This window comes from Haliotis rufescens, unplaced genomic scaffold, assembly GCF_023055435.1.
Source record: "Haliotis rufescens isolate VD_foot unplaced genomic scaffold, xgHalRufe1.0.p SCAF_44, whole genome shotgun sequence".
NCBI classification, from domain to species: Eukaryota; Metazoa; Mollusca; class Gastropoda; order Lepetellida; family Haliotidae; genus Haliotis; species Haliotis rufescens.
In genome coordinates this window covers 3,148,346-3,162,308 of record NW_025964157.1, presented here as the reverse complement: position 1 = coordinate 3,162,308, position 13,963 = coordinate 3,148,346, and the positions used below count along the sequence as shown (strand labels likewise).

Below are 13,963 nucleotides of genomic sequence, written 5' to 3'. Positions count from 1 at the left end.
TTGGCTTGATGGGTTTTTCTGCTCATTATTGTTGCTAGTTTAGTTATGGCATTAAGTCTTACTTTGACAACTTCGGTGAAGTCTTGTATATATTATGATTTTAAAATAATAACTTTCACTCACTTACATCTGCTCCATACATTAATATTTTGTTTACTTTTATACAATTTCACTGTCTACAGTTGACTTATTGCCCTACGTCATCATTTCGTCCCGCCCAAACACAGAACTTTCCTCCTTGTCCAGAAGCAGGTTAGTTTATGATATTAACATTTGAACATCAGGACCCCGCCCTGGACATAGATACTGCCCTTCGAGGATGTAAGAGGAGACTGTGTGGTATTTAAATTTATTTGTTTTGTTATTGTCTACATGCTAAGCTTTTGAGGTATACGCTTTTCCATGATGTCATAACATGACGTCTTCGGTTTCTGGGTGATGCCACTGTAACGCAGTCTAAAATAAACGAAATGAGATACATGTAGCTTAAAGTAGATGTTCAAAACATGACACTATTGTGGAAGGAAATATGTGTCATGCCTGCCACTATTATACAACGAACATGTCGTGCATCTAATTTGTACAACAAACATTTTGTGCATCTATTTTGTACAAAGAATATGTCGTGCATCTATTTTGTACAAAGAATATGTTGTGCATCTATTTTGTACAAAGAACATGTCGTGCATCTATTTTGTACAATGAACATTTTGTGCATCTATTTTGTACAAAGAATATGTCGTGCTTATATTTTGTACAAAGAATATGTCGTGCATCTATTTTGTACAAAGAATATGTTGTGCATCTATTTTGTACAATGAACATGTTGTGCCCCTTTTTTATACAAAGAACATGTCGTGCATCTATTTTGTACAAAGAACTTTTCGTGCATCTATTTTGTACAAAGAACATTTCGTATATCTATTTTGTACAAAGAACATTTCGTGCATCTATTTTGTACAAAGAATATGTCATGCATCTATTTTGTACAAAGAACATATCGTGCATCTATTTTGTACAATGAACATTTTGTGCATCTATTTTGTACAAAGAATATGTCCTGCATCTATTTTGTACAAAGAATATGTCATGCATCTATTTTGTACAAAGAACATGTCGTGCATCTATTTTGTACAAAGAATATCTTGTGCATCTATTTTGTACAACGAACATGTCATGCATTTATTTTGTACAATGAACATTTTGTGCATCTATTTTGTACAACGAACATGTCATGCATCTATTTTGTACAACGAATATGTCATGCATCTATTTTGTACAATGAACATGTTGTGCATCTATTCTGTACAAAGAACATGTGCCGTTATTTTGTACAGCAAACATATGTACAAAGATCATGTGCTGTTATTTTGTACAACGAACATATTGTGCATCTATTTTGTACAAAGAACATGTGCCACTATTTTGTACAACGAACATGTGGTACTGCTATATTAGGCAGAGGACGTTGCAGTTTTGAAAAGAAGGTTGCAATCACTCAGTTTACGAGAGGATATGGTTTTTCTTTTCATCCAGATGCCATGTCTGTGCATGCAGGTTTTACACTTGAAATTCTTGGGAAAGAATATGTTTTTGTAACCATTATTGCACTTCAAAGACATTTGTTTAGATGTGTCCACGTTAGACATGAAGCATAGCTAAGTGTGATAGCACAGCCAGCATTCCGGCATGTACTGACACTGTCAGGCCTGAGTGTACCTCCTGATCTATACATTAGATTCTTGTTAGGTGCCTCTTATCATTTCATACAAAATGTCACAGAACTGTTTCTATTAGTTTAGGACATTTACCAAGCTGAAGAAGGATGTGGCTGTCCGCGTGCGATTGCTTGCTGTGTGATATGGGTGGAGTCCACCGAGTTTGACGGGAATATTATTACTTGATGTTTTGGGAGAATTTGTCAGTATAAAAGGTTAGCTTTCTTGTTACCTCAAGACATGAGAGATGGCTATTTTATCAACTTTGTTTGTTAACACCCTCTGCCAACTTCTTGTTTTTAGCTCACCTGACTGAAAGTCAAGTGAACTTTTGTCATTTTGTCATCCAGTTGTCCAACTATTGCTACTTTTAAATTTTTGACTTACCTTGTTGTGTCTCTAAGAAGTGCACACACAATTCCAAACCAACGTCAAACATTATCTGCCATTATTTCTTCAAAGTTGAGGTGAGTTAAACCCTGGGCCTTGCGGCTGTTTTTTGTATATATTGAAAGATCTTGTGTTCTTCAATATTATTGAAGATGTAGTTTTGGCAAAATGAATTATGTGTATGTTTGAATATGGTGTGTATTTGAAAGTCTTTGTTAGGTTCTGTAGTAGCCACCAAGAAATCTCCTCAAATTCCGCCTGAGAACATCATACCTTTCTTCAGTTTAGCCTTTACCATGGTTACGGTGTGGCGTCCCGGGAGACTTATTCATATAATTACTGATGTTGGAGTAAATAATGAAACCTAATTTCTTAAGCAATGCTGAAAATTCACTAGCCTGCCCGAGCGAAAGTTAAACTTATGTTTATTTGTACATAACATATACCTTGACTGAGGTGTGTATTTGAAAGTCCTTATTAGGTGCTGTAGTAGCCACCTAGAAAACCAGTGAACATTCCCTGAACCAACATGAAAACAACCTGGCAAAACATAACCTCCAAATAACCTCAACCAAGGATAACCTCCAAATTACCTCAGACATTATGAAGCATATTTGAATCAAAGATAAAGGCATGCTGAGCACATGGTAACATTGTAATGACATGTAACATTTCTCATCTTCCGAGGCAAGTGAGTTAACTGACCTTAAAAGTCCAGTTTCCACCCTTGCCAAACTAGGCTGGAATTCCTGGGCCTCGAGCGTATTATAATAAGCTATTACAAGATATGTCCTTGCTAAGCCTCTCCTTTCGACCAATCAGATTCCACCTCTCGTATCACTTGTATTTGCTTCAAACAAAATGGCAGCACCCAGTCAAGATGATCTGATCAATAGTCAAGCTCTATATTGAGATAAAACGGGTCTTACATCGCGAAGTGCTTCAAATCACGTGAGCACCTTGATTGAAAACATGAAACGATTTGGAAAATATCTGTTGACGAGTTAGCGGTGCACATGCTTTGCAAATTCCTGCAAGCGACCGAAATCTGCACGACAGTTTACGAACTGGATTTTGATTTTGTTGCGAGATTTTGATTGGACTATGCATAGACGCTTTAGTCCAGCCAAAATGTAACGCCATAATACCAGCCTAGTTCGGCAAGGATGGAAACTTGACTTCGGGAAGATGAGTATTTCTGAGATCTTTTGGTATCTGAACCCTGGACCTTCTGATCCGAAGTCAGATGCCATGTCCACTGTGACCAAAGAGGTTAACCCTGTCAGCAAGCTGACAATGTAAGGGTGTCATCTGTAGACGACTCCACGCCTGCTACAGTATTTTGAACGTCTTTTGTGTAAGTATGCTCAACTAACACAGAAGTATAATTCTGAACTCTATCATATCTAACATAGAAACATTATCAACCAGTGTTTGCATAATCAGCTGTAAACTTGTAATCCTATATGAACAAGATGCATGCATATTCTGACATCGCACAGGCATAGGAGGAGGGTCCTGATGGGGGTGTCACAAGACAGACATCAGTGAACTTCTGGACCTTTAGTCTGTAGTCATTATGTTTTCAGCATGGTTAAAGAAACACATGTGAATAGCAGACAAGCTGACAAGTTGAATCTAAAATGTGAAATCATCTGTATGAGAAAACGGATCGTCAGTCAGTCTGTAGGCAACATGGGGACAGCTGGTTCTGCTTTCGTTTCATGACTACAATTCGTGTTTTGCAAATACCAAACTCTGACTGGTTTTGTACAATGTGTCTTTAGATCTAGTTTAATATAACTTTTAAGAGATTTTAGATTTAAGAAGGTTTATATTTATGCTAAGAACATTTGTTTGGACATTTGACGTTAATCTTTGGGATAAAAATTTGACTTATCTCATATTTATGATAGTTGTTTTACGCTAATCAGTACACACCATCTGTGAAGAAGCAAAATATGTCCATATATATCTAGCGGGGATATTCTGAACCAAACATAGAAGCATAATTGCCCATATCTAGCAGGGATATTCTTAACCAAGGATACGAACACGACATCACTTTCTGAAAATGACATATTAGCTGGTCTGATAAGTGGAATCTGTTTTTAATCTCAGCGCTGCTTCCTGACATTAACGAAGTGAAAGGAGCCTCTGGATGTTCCTACAAGCTCCATCACTGCTGGACTGATCTACAGCGTCACTGGGGAGCACGGGGGGGGGGGGGGGGGGGGGGCCAATCCACTAAGGCGCGGTGCAGAGTTGTGTCCCTTGGGCACGACAGAAACCTATGATTGTGGATTCGAATCCCAGTTCGCCACATTATGTTTCTAGGTTTGTCAGCACCATACCCTTGCTCATGGGTTTCACCGAAGTATAGTACGACTCGTAAATGTCTGAGACCTGTACCACTTTTGGGCTTACCTACCTCATTAAGCTGACACGCCGCGATATAACTGGAATACTGTTAAAAGCGGCATTAAACCCAACTCACTCACTCACTCACTCACTACAGTGTCACTCCACTTACGTCAGTCACAATGGTTCTCGATTCACGCTGATCTGGGGAAATTGTCATTAATGACATTACGATGAGACTCTGTTGGCAATGTGACGCTGACGTTAGTGTGGCCTTGTCATGTTGGAGACCGCTAGTCTTTGTTTGTTGATTACCTTGCGTCAAATGATATTACTGCATTTTTCATAAGACAAGCTGACAGGGATGATATTATTATCAGCTTGTTAATGCTAAATTGATTTTTATCCTATAACTCGTATTGATTATGCATTTAAATTGCTGCAGCTTGTACATTTCTGTTGGATGATTGACGGGTGAATGTGTTTGCGATAGTTTGGGTGGCGACATCGAAGTATGAACAAGACCGTTGTTTCAGATGTTGGGGTCAGGTGTGGTTTTTGCACGGATGTCACGTTACATCAAGGTCACAGAATTGTCAGTCTTTTCCCTCTTGCACAATTTCTGAATTATCGTTAAATCAGTCATTGCAGATTGTGACACAATTATCATGATAATTGCCTCTGAGCGTTCCGATGCATTCAACATGACTCAGTTGTAAGGGAGGGTAAGGAAAGGAAAAAGGGTGAAATCTTTTTTAAAAATTTGTTCTCATCATGACTCTTCAAAATTCTTCTGTCAAAAAGTGCCAGTGATTGATGTGTTGTAGGTAATAGCTACCCACGGCTTGTTGTTAGTGCTCCTGACTGAACACTGTCAGTCTGTGTGAACCTCAGCCAAGGACCACCACTCAGAATTTATGTTCTGGTGCACACTGGGGGAGGACTGGGAAACATGTTTCATGTGAAAAGAAAGAAATTCTCAGGCATCTTAAAATAGATGGGACGACCTGATTTCAAATAGTTGGGGATTTCTTTGTATATATGATGCAAGTTCATAACAATATATCATTTCTCAAAAAATAATAGCTGTGTTTTCTGTATGGAGCTTAACGCCATGTGTTTCATCCAAGGCTTAACAGGGTGGGTATGTTTGGAAACTGTTAATTTATAGTGTCCTTTGCAACAAACAGGTGTTGAAGAATTATGTTCATATTGTATTGGATTGAAGACATATTCAACTCGCTCGCTCGCTCGCTCGCTCGCTCGCTCACTCACTCACTCACTCACTCACTCACTCACTCACTCACTCATGTGACACTCACTCACTCACTCACTCACTCATGTGACACTCACTCACTCACTCACTCCATTTCATTAGTGACCAGAGTGAGTGATTTTGGTTTTACGCCGCTTAGCAATATTCCAGCAATATCACGGCGGGGGACACCAGAAATGGGCTTCACACATTGCACCCATGTCAGGATTCAAACCCGGGTCTTCGGCGTGACGAACGAACGCTTTAACCACTAGGCTACCCGACCGCCCCTAGTGACCAGAGAAAAATATGTGTCTTCAAGTGTTGTTAATGATTCTCAGAAAGGAAACAGTCAAGTGCTTATAATGAGATGGAGCCACGTCCTGTGTTGCCTGACACTTTTTAGTAATATTTGTGAGCGTCCACTTATCTGAGTAGGTATATTTTAAACCTATATATGCTTCCTGCCAGGGTCATAATGGGCTTGGGACTATTGTTGTCTGATTGTACAGAGATCGTCGGACGTGTTTGTATTGTAAGGTGGTGCCCGTGGATATCTAGAGCGTGTCATGTCTATTGTCAGTCTAACAATACAGTGGTATTTTTGCTCAATATGGGGAATTTGCCTGCATGGTGAACAGGGTTATGTTGTAATAAAGTTTCCGCCTTGCCATAACTGGCGAGTCTGGATAACCGTCGGACTGGGAGGTAGGGGCTTCTGCTCAAAAACACTTCAAATTGATTTCTCATTTGTTTGTGTTCGTAATCTATTACAGCATTTGACATTCATATTGCATTCTTGGTGCTCGTAAAGTGATGTTAAGTTCTCGTTTTTATATATTGAAGGTCACTGTTTTTATGTGTTGATCTTTTTATTCTATAAGAATTAATTTTTTATACATTTAAGTATCACGAAATAAAAGGTGACGGTTCTGTATTTTCTGTAAGTTTTTACCTGTTTTTATTCCCTGGACACAAAATTACATGATAGATTAATTATAGCCATATGAACTTCTTTTGATTTTGAGTGGTATATACAGTATTTACTACTGGGACTGTAAGGGATTCAAACAGGCTGCTTTAAAAGGACAAGCCAAACAATTTTGTTTCACAACACACTTTTGTCAGAATATCCAACATGTATGAGCTTGTCCAGCAACAGTATGTTTTTATTAGACATGTTAGAACCTTTGGAAATATATTTTCAAATATTTTATGAAACAAACAAATTTGGGCTTAGTTGGTTTATTGGGCAATAAACATGATAAATGTTTCTTACAAAGTGCTCACTGTGTTTATGAAGACAAGTTTTTATCTGCCCCTTTTGACCTTGACCTTCAGTTAATAGATTTGTGATGATCTTTGATGGCGGTGGATGACTTTGTTGAACTCACTGAGGAGCTGCTGGGAGTAGTATTATGGCCACCATATGCCAACTGGCACATGTGTTCCTGGTCTGGGCCCTGCCAAATTGTTATTGCATGAAACCTTCCTGTAAATTATTATATTGGTTTACAGCTTGATCACGTGCCATATCTTCTCCCGACCAATTGGGGGCTGTTTCAAAATCATCAAAGACTTTTAGATCTCAGCTGTGAAGCAATGTTCGTATTATCTTTTTAAACATCGTCTTTGTGTGTTTATCTCTTCCTCACACATGCTGCCATGTTTAAATTTACTCTTACAGAGACATAAGTTACTTCTGTGTAATCTGTACCCTCCACAGGAATCTACTGTGTTGCAATTATGTTTTGCACCTCCTGGCTGTGGCCATGCGTTTGGCTGAGATTCAGAGCATGTTATAAGAAATAATGGATGTGTGAGCTCCATTGAGCATTTAAAGTAATACAGATTTATCTCTTAATTGCCAGATGAGCTTTCCACAGATCTTGCACCTGAGTAACAGAAATTATTGAATTAAAATGTTATTTTTGACTGAAGTATGCTTATTCGCAACAAATTGCTCTTTATTGACATGTTTTCTTCTTTTTTGAAGACTTTTTGTCTGGAATATATCCTCAAAGACAACCTTTATTCATTTTTTCCATCTTTATCTTGGCTTTCACAAAGATCATCCCATAAGCAAGAGAGGTGAGATGAGGTGAAATGGGGTTTAACGTTGCATTCAAGATTATTGCACCTATATAGCGACGTGCATGCACATGTGTGTGTGGCTGCTTGTACTGGTCCGGACTGATGCCGATTTATAGTGCTAGCTCACTGAGATACCATGCTGCAGTTTAACATGAATACCCCAATCAGACACAGCATACTGACTCCAAGCCGACCAGTCTTTGTTTTAGCCCCTTAATGCTGAGCCCCAGACAGGGTAACAACAAGTACCATCTTTTAACGTCTTTTGGTATGACGCGGCCAGGGATCGAACCCTGAACCTTCTGCTCTCCGGGCGGACGTAAGCAAGAGAACAAATAAGCCTGGACTAGTAATGAAGTTTATAGAAATATACTGACTATAACTAATAAAGGAACACAGCAAAATGGCAGAGGATTAGGTAAAATTCAATTTCAATGTTTACGGAATGTGAGTATATGTTGTGTCGACATGCGTGACATCTAAAGTCATACAGAATGTCATATATTTGATACTCTGTCTTTTTTCACTGTTATAATTAGTTCCCAATGACCTATTTCTGTGAAATTTCCAAGTGAAACATGAAAACAAATTTATCTGATTTCGCAGCCAACCGAATTTATAAGTGCTAATTCGAGCAGTTGCATTTTTGTCAAATATACTGTTAAAAAAAGTTAATGAACACATTCTTTTATCTTACTATAGTTAATCTGTCATGCCATGACAGATGAACAATAGTATATGAAAGAATCTGGTGTTCTTTAACTTCTTTAGAGTACGGTAGTATGTATTGCAAAAGCAATTTTGTTCCTGTATTTTAGCTGAAAACATATTGCTTTTTAGTCAGAGGTAACAGTGTATGTTAGAGTATTGATATAACGACATTTAGTCTATCACAATGTACGGTAGGTAAATAACAGTGTTATGAGTGATTGAATGGGCCATCTCGTGTGTATCTCCTGTAGGAGTGGACCTGTTATAGCCCTATATCAGCCACTTAACCCCCCATGGCAGACCCCCCACAGAGACTGTGTGTACAAGTAATGTAACACCTGACCTCTGTCCTGTAGTAAAACCCTCCAACTTACCACTGGCCTACAAGAATACACATCTGGCCTTGGTCAGTCCCTTGTGGAATCTTCAAACAACACTCGGGACAATGGCAGAGCCCTTTATGATATACATGTATACCATTGTTTGATAGGCATTACTTAGAAGTTGACGGATGACAAGGTAGACACAATTTTATGGATAACAACTTCTTTAATACTGTAAAAAGTGACGTTTTAGTATAGATCCTTATACCGTTGTCAAGCAAGACTAAATGGTATGAGGATCTGTTCCGAAACGTTGCTTTTCACAGTATTAAAGAAGTTGTTATCCATAAAATTGTGTCTACCTTGTACATGTATACCAGATTGTTTTCTTGTTGTTGAGAGTTTTGTTGATATGTTAAGATGGAGGAAAGAAATAACAAATAATCAGGTTTCATTAGACTAACATATAGTCTCTGAAATGACCATATCATACAGAAAAAAACAGTTGTTCAGTTATCTTAATAAAAATCTAATAAAAAGGGAGCCCAGTGATTCTCTTCATTTTCCTGATACTGCAGTAATCTAGACTTGCCAAACATTATAGACTTGCATGGGCTGTAGTTGATATAAATGTATCAGGGTCTGTAAGACAGACTAAGGTTTCATTTGAGGTTAATATTGTAAAAGAAATCTTTACAAATAATATATTGATATGTTCAGATGCAGGAAAGAAGTAACGAACAATCAGGTTCAAATAAATAGTGTTAAAATATACAATAAAAAATATCCTGTTTTATTATTTTGCACGAAAATGAAAAAGTATGTCTTTGTTTAAGGGATTATAAAGAGCATACTAGAAAGGAGAATATATTTATGCAACGTTTATGTTCTAGAAGGTGAAATGGTTACTTTAATCCAACTACAATCCAGCTTTAATGTTGTTGTGACTTCTTATACACTCCCTGGTGTAGAGGGCAGGGTAGATCACACTGCTGGTGCTGGTTGAGCCAAGATTGTGTGTGGCTCATTAGCTGTGGCCAATGTCTTGACATATGTTTGTTAACATCACATGGCGATCCGACATTAAACAGAACAGGTTCCCGCTAATGGCTCTGTGGCTTGGGGACAACTTACAAGTCCTCCTTGTAAACTGATTACCGCCTTTAGAATTTTTGCAGTGCATGTTTGAAGAGAATTAAAAAGTTGCCGGAGCAAATAGTTCCCCCATTAGGGCTGAGTGGATTTTATGAAGAACCTGTCCAAATACTAGATTGACTGATGACAAAACTTTGACCAGCATGATCTTAAATAATTAGGGCACCTGTCAAAAGTTGGTGTTTATGTTAGGTATTGCACATTTTAGGTGTCATGGTAGACTAATGCTTTGACTCGAAACATATATAACTTTGATAGAATCAAACAACTCCATGTAAACTGAAAAGGAGCCCCAGTGAGATGGGAGATTGAAAACCGTTTGAAAATCTAGACTTGCTACAGTTAAAGATATGGCATTACAGTAAGGGCTGGGTGGAAGGGAAAATGATATGGTTTAGGGACTGTGAGACAGACTAGTGTCAAGGGTGTACAAACAGTGTTTGACACTACATCACGAAGACAACTGATGAAGCTATGATGATATGTTATTCCCCTGAATACTTCATTTAGGTGTAGCAAGTGACCAAGTGGTCTGAAGTGCCTTGATTATGTTCCTATGTTCCTGTGTTTGTCGGGGCGGTCGGGTAGCCGAGTGGTTAAAGCGTTCGCTCGTCACGCCGAAGACCCGGGTTCGATTCCCGACATGGGTACAATGTGTGAAGCCCATTTCTGGTGTCCCCCGCCGTGATATTGCTGGAATATTGCTAAAAGCGGCGTAAAACCATACCACTCACTCACTCACTCCTGTGTTTGTCTGCACAGTACCAGTCCTTGTACCCCGTGAAGAAGAAGAAGAATATTTATTGTACATAAATACTTACAGCATACAAAACATGAACATGAACCATTGTTAAGCTCTCACTCACTCACTCACTCACTCACTCACTCACTCACTCACTCACTCACTCACTCACTCACTCACTCCAACCCAACCCCGTCTTTCCTATTTATTAAGATATATAACTTATATTACTTATACCAAATTAGCCCAGGTGGCTTGTGGAACATGATAACGGTGACGTCCGATGCTGTTATAAACTGTTCACCAGGCCACCTGTGCAGTTTCGTCATTCTACCTTGACATACTACTCTGATATGATAAGCATAATGTCCTTGGGCTAATAACCATAAATGTCTTCCTGCTTATAAATCACATGTTAATATGTTGTAATATGTTCAAAACAGTGTGTGTGTATAAACATATATATGGCTGCACTCCATACATTTTATTATAAATGCAATTAAATGTCAGAAAGTTTGTTTGCCTGTTAAACTAAATATGGGTGTGATAAGTGAATGTTAAGTAATTTGACTTGCGATCATTTCTGAAAATGTATTCAAGTAAAACAGTCAGACTTGTCTCCCTGTTGTGTGTTGTAGTTTAATAATTACCCATAGCACAGCTAAGTTGAAAGGCCACAGTGAAAGAAAAATAACAAACTTTCTTCAAGTCAACTGTTTGCATTTCTGTGAAAATATTTGAACAAATGTGTATGGGTTAAACTCTGGCTAAACACAGACAAAGGGTTTGTTTTCCTAACATGAACCTACAAGCCATACTTGTCTAACAAGGATTAAGTTAATTGCTGCAAGAAAAGGTTAACTTGGAAGGGGCAGGGGTCGTACAGGACTTGCTTGTGTCAAAACATTTGGTCAAATCTGGCAACAATTTGTGGGTTGTCGGTCAGTTGGGCTTGAGGTTTGGAGACAATATTTGACCAATCAGCTAGCTTGTATTATTGGTCATTCAGGATTTGTTGGTGAGAAGAACACATTAAAACTGTTTTTGTGATGACAATGACAGTAGTGTTTGAAATTTAACGAGGACATGAAATAGTTTGGCTATCCCATGTGACCAGTGTTTTATTATGTAAACAATTAATTAAACATGGCATGTTGTCATGAAATTATGAAGAATTATTTTTAAGTGCATCCATAATTCAGTTTTGTGATCTCAAAGTTTGTTAACCATCTTGTTTGTCTGTATCTCTAAAAAAAAGGTGAAAAAAATAGAATATTTATTCACAAAATTTGCACACATGATTATGTAATTTTGAGGTGCCTTTTGCTAATTTGTTCATTTTTAAATTTTAACTGATTTCATATCCATGGAAACAGAAAAACTTATAATGAATCAGCTGAAGGCTGAACGTGTTAAAGGTTTTCTTGTAACCGTTCAATATGTCTTCATGAATAGGTGCAGTGTACTCGGAGGGTCATGTGATTTCCTGACAACTAATGTTATTTGATGAAGAAATGTTTGAAATTCAAGGTAGTGCTGGTATTTGATTTATAGTCTTAGAAAAGGTTCTACTCTTTTTTCAACTTTTGCTTGAATTTCCAACATTTCTTCACCTTGACACAATAACCTCCTATTCTCTACAAAGATTATTCCTGGAATGAAGAAAAGCAACAAAAAATAAGGTCTAATATTTCTGAAAAGTACAATTCAATAAAACTGTTAACTTATTTATCCTTGCATGTATGGTAGTTTAGACTTGTTTAATCACTGACCATTGCTTTTCGAGCCCAGGGATGCTATAAATATGAAAATCAAATATGGCAGTAGGGAATACATTCTGATATCTCACACCAATATCTGATATTGGGTGTTGAGAGTGATCTGCCCCTGGGGGTGAGTCTGTGGTATTATTCTCACATAGCTCCCCCTGGCAATATGTTTATCAATGGGAGGTGAAACAATACATATAGCATATCTTAGATCTGACCGTCTGCTGGAAACTATCTTTCCAGTGGGCTTTTGTTTTTTGCATAAGAATATTTCTGAAATGACTCATGGTGTAAAGTCGATTAAAAACTCATCTAACTGAATGGTACATTTATTTCATTTTATTTGTGTCTCGTGGAGCTTGCAGACAAGGATCCCCTTTGTGTACAAGCTGTCTCCTCAATGCTGAAGATGACATCCTTGATCTAGTGTTGTGTTCAGAGTGGTCTTACAAATTTCAATTTCTTGTCAAAGGTCAAGGTCGTCTTTGAGGTTATTGTGAAACACGGTTGTAGAATCCTGAGACTTGGGTAATAGAAGGAACTTGAAGAAGTGGAAAAAAGATTTTAGGACTGAAAGTATGTTTTAAGATTTTGGGATGCTTTGAGGAAATGGTGGTCACACGAGGCTGCTTCTGTTTCTGCAAGTACCTGCAAACACCTCAATTTTTACCATTTTTAATCCAGTTACAGTATTTTTGTATCGGACATGAAGTGTCTATATATAGTACATAGATCCAATGAGTGGGTGATGAGTATCGACGCTGCCGGTGTCATGTCCTCCTCGCCCACGTTCCAGAACAGTGTCACTGATTAATGTCCGACACTCTGCGGACTGTTAACTGATTAATGCTCTCACTGTCCGAATGTTTCCGCTGTAATACTTACTGACCAACATCATCATGGCTCAGCTGATTTATATCTGGCCCCAGGAAACTGACGGTCAATCCGGGGGAGTGGTCAGGGGGCCTATTTGAGGAGGAAGTAGATCCGCAATTTAATTAATTATTTGTTAATTAGTTAAGTGGAAGAACCAACTTGAAATAGGTAGATTGGATCTTTTTGCCCGTTGTGGACAAAGGTAATTATGTCAAATATGTTTTTGACCTTCCTTCGGGAACTCAATGGCTTTATTGTTAGAGTGATGTTGGTTTTGTTACGGTGCTGACTGTACACTTGTCTGTCAGGGTTGTGTCAGTCACTTTTAGTGTATTATGGTTTTACATTTGTAATAGTGTTTTCAAGAATTTGGTACTCTCAAGTACAGCATGCGTTTTCTTGAAATGGTGATTTGATGGTAACAATGGAGGTTGATTATCAGTATTGTCAATTGATCATGATGATGGGTGTATTGATTTGATGGTTACAATGTATGCTGGATGTTGATGTAGCCTTGACCTTGATCATTGCTCAAACTCTTGGTCCAGGGGCCACGGGGGCCCAGTGGA

General features: G+C 38.2%; 1 protein-coding gene across 6 annotated transcripts in view; it reads left to right on the top strand.

The window, feature by feature from the left end:
* The window catches only part of LOC124136083 (protein FAM107B-like), an 89,452-nt gene that overhangs the window by 50,178 nt on the left and 25,311 nt on the right, over positions 1–13,963 (top strand). The window lies entirely within an intron of this gene.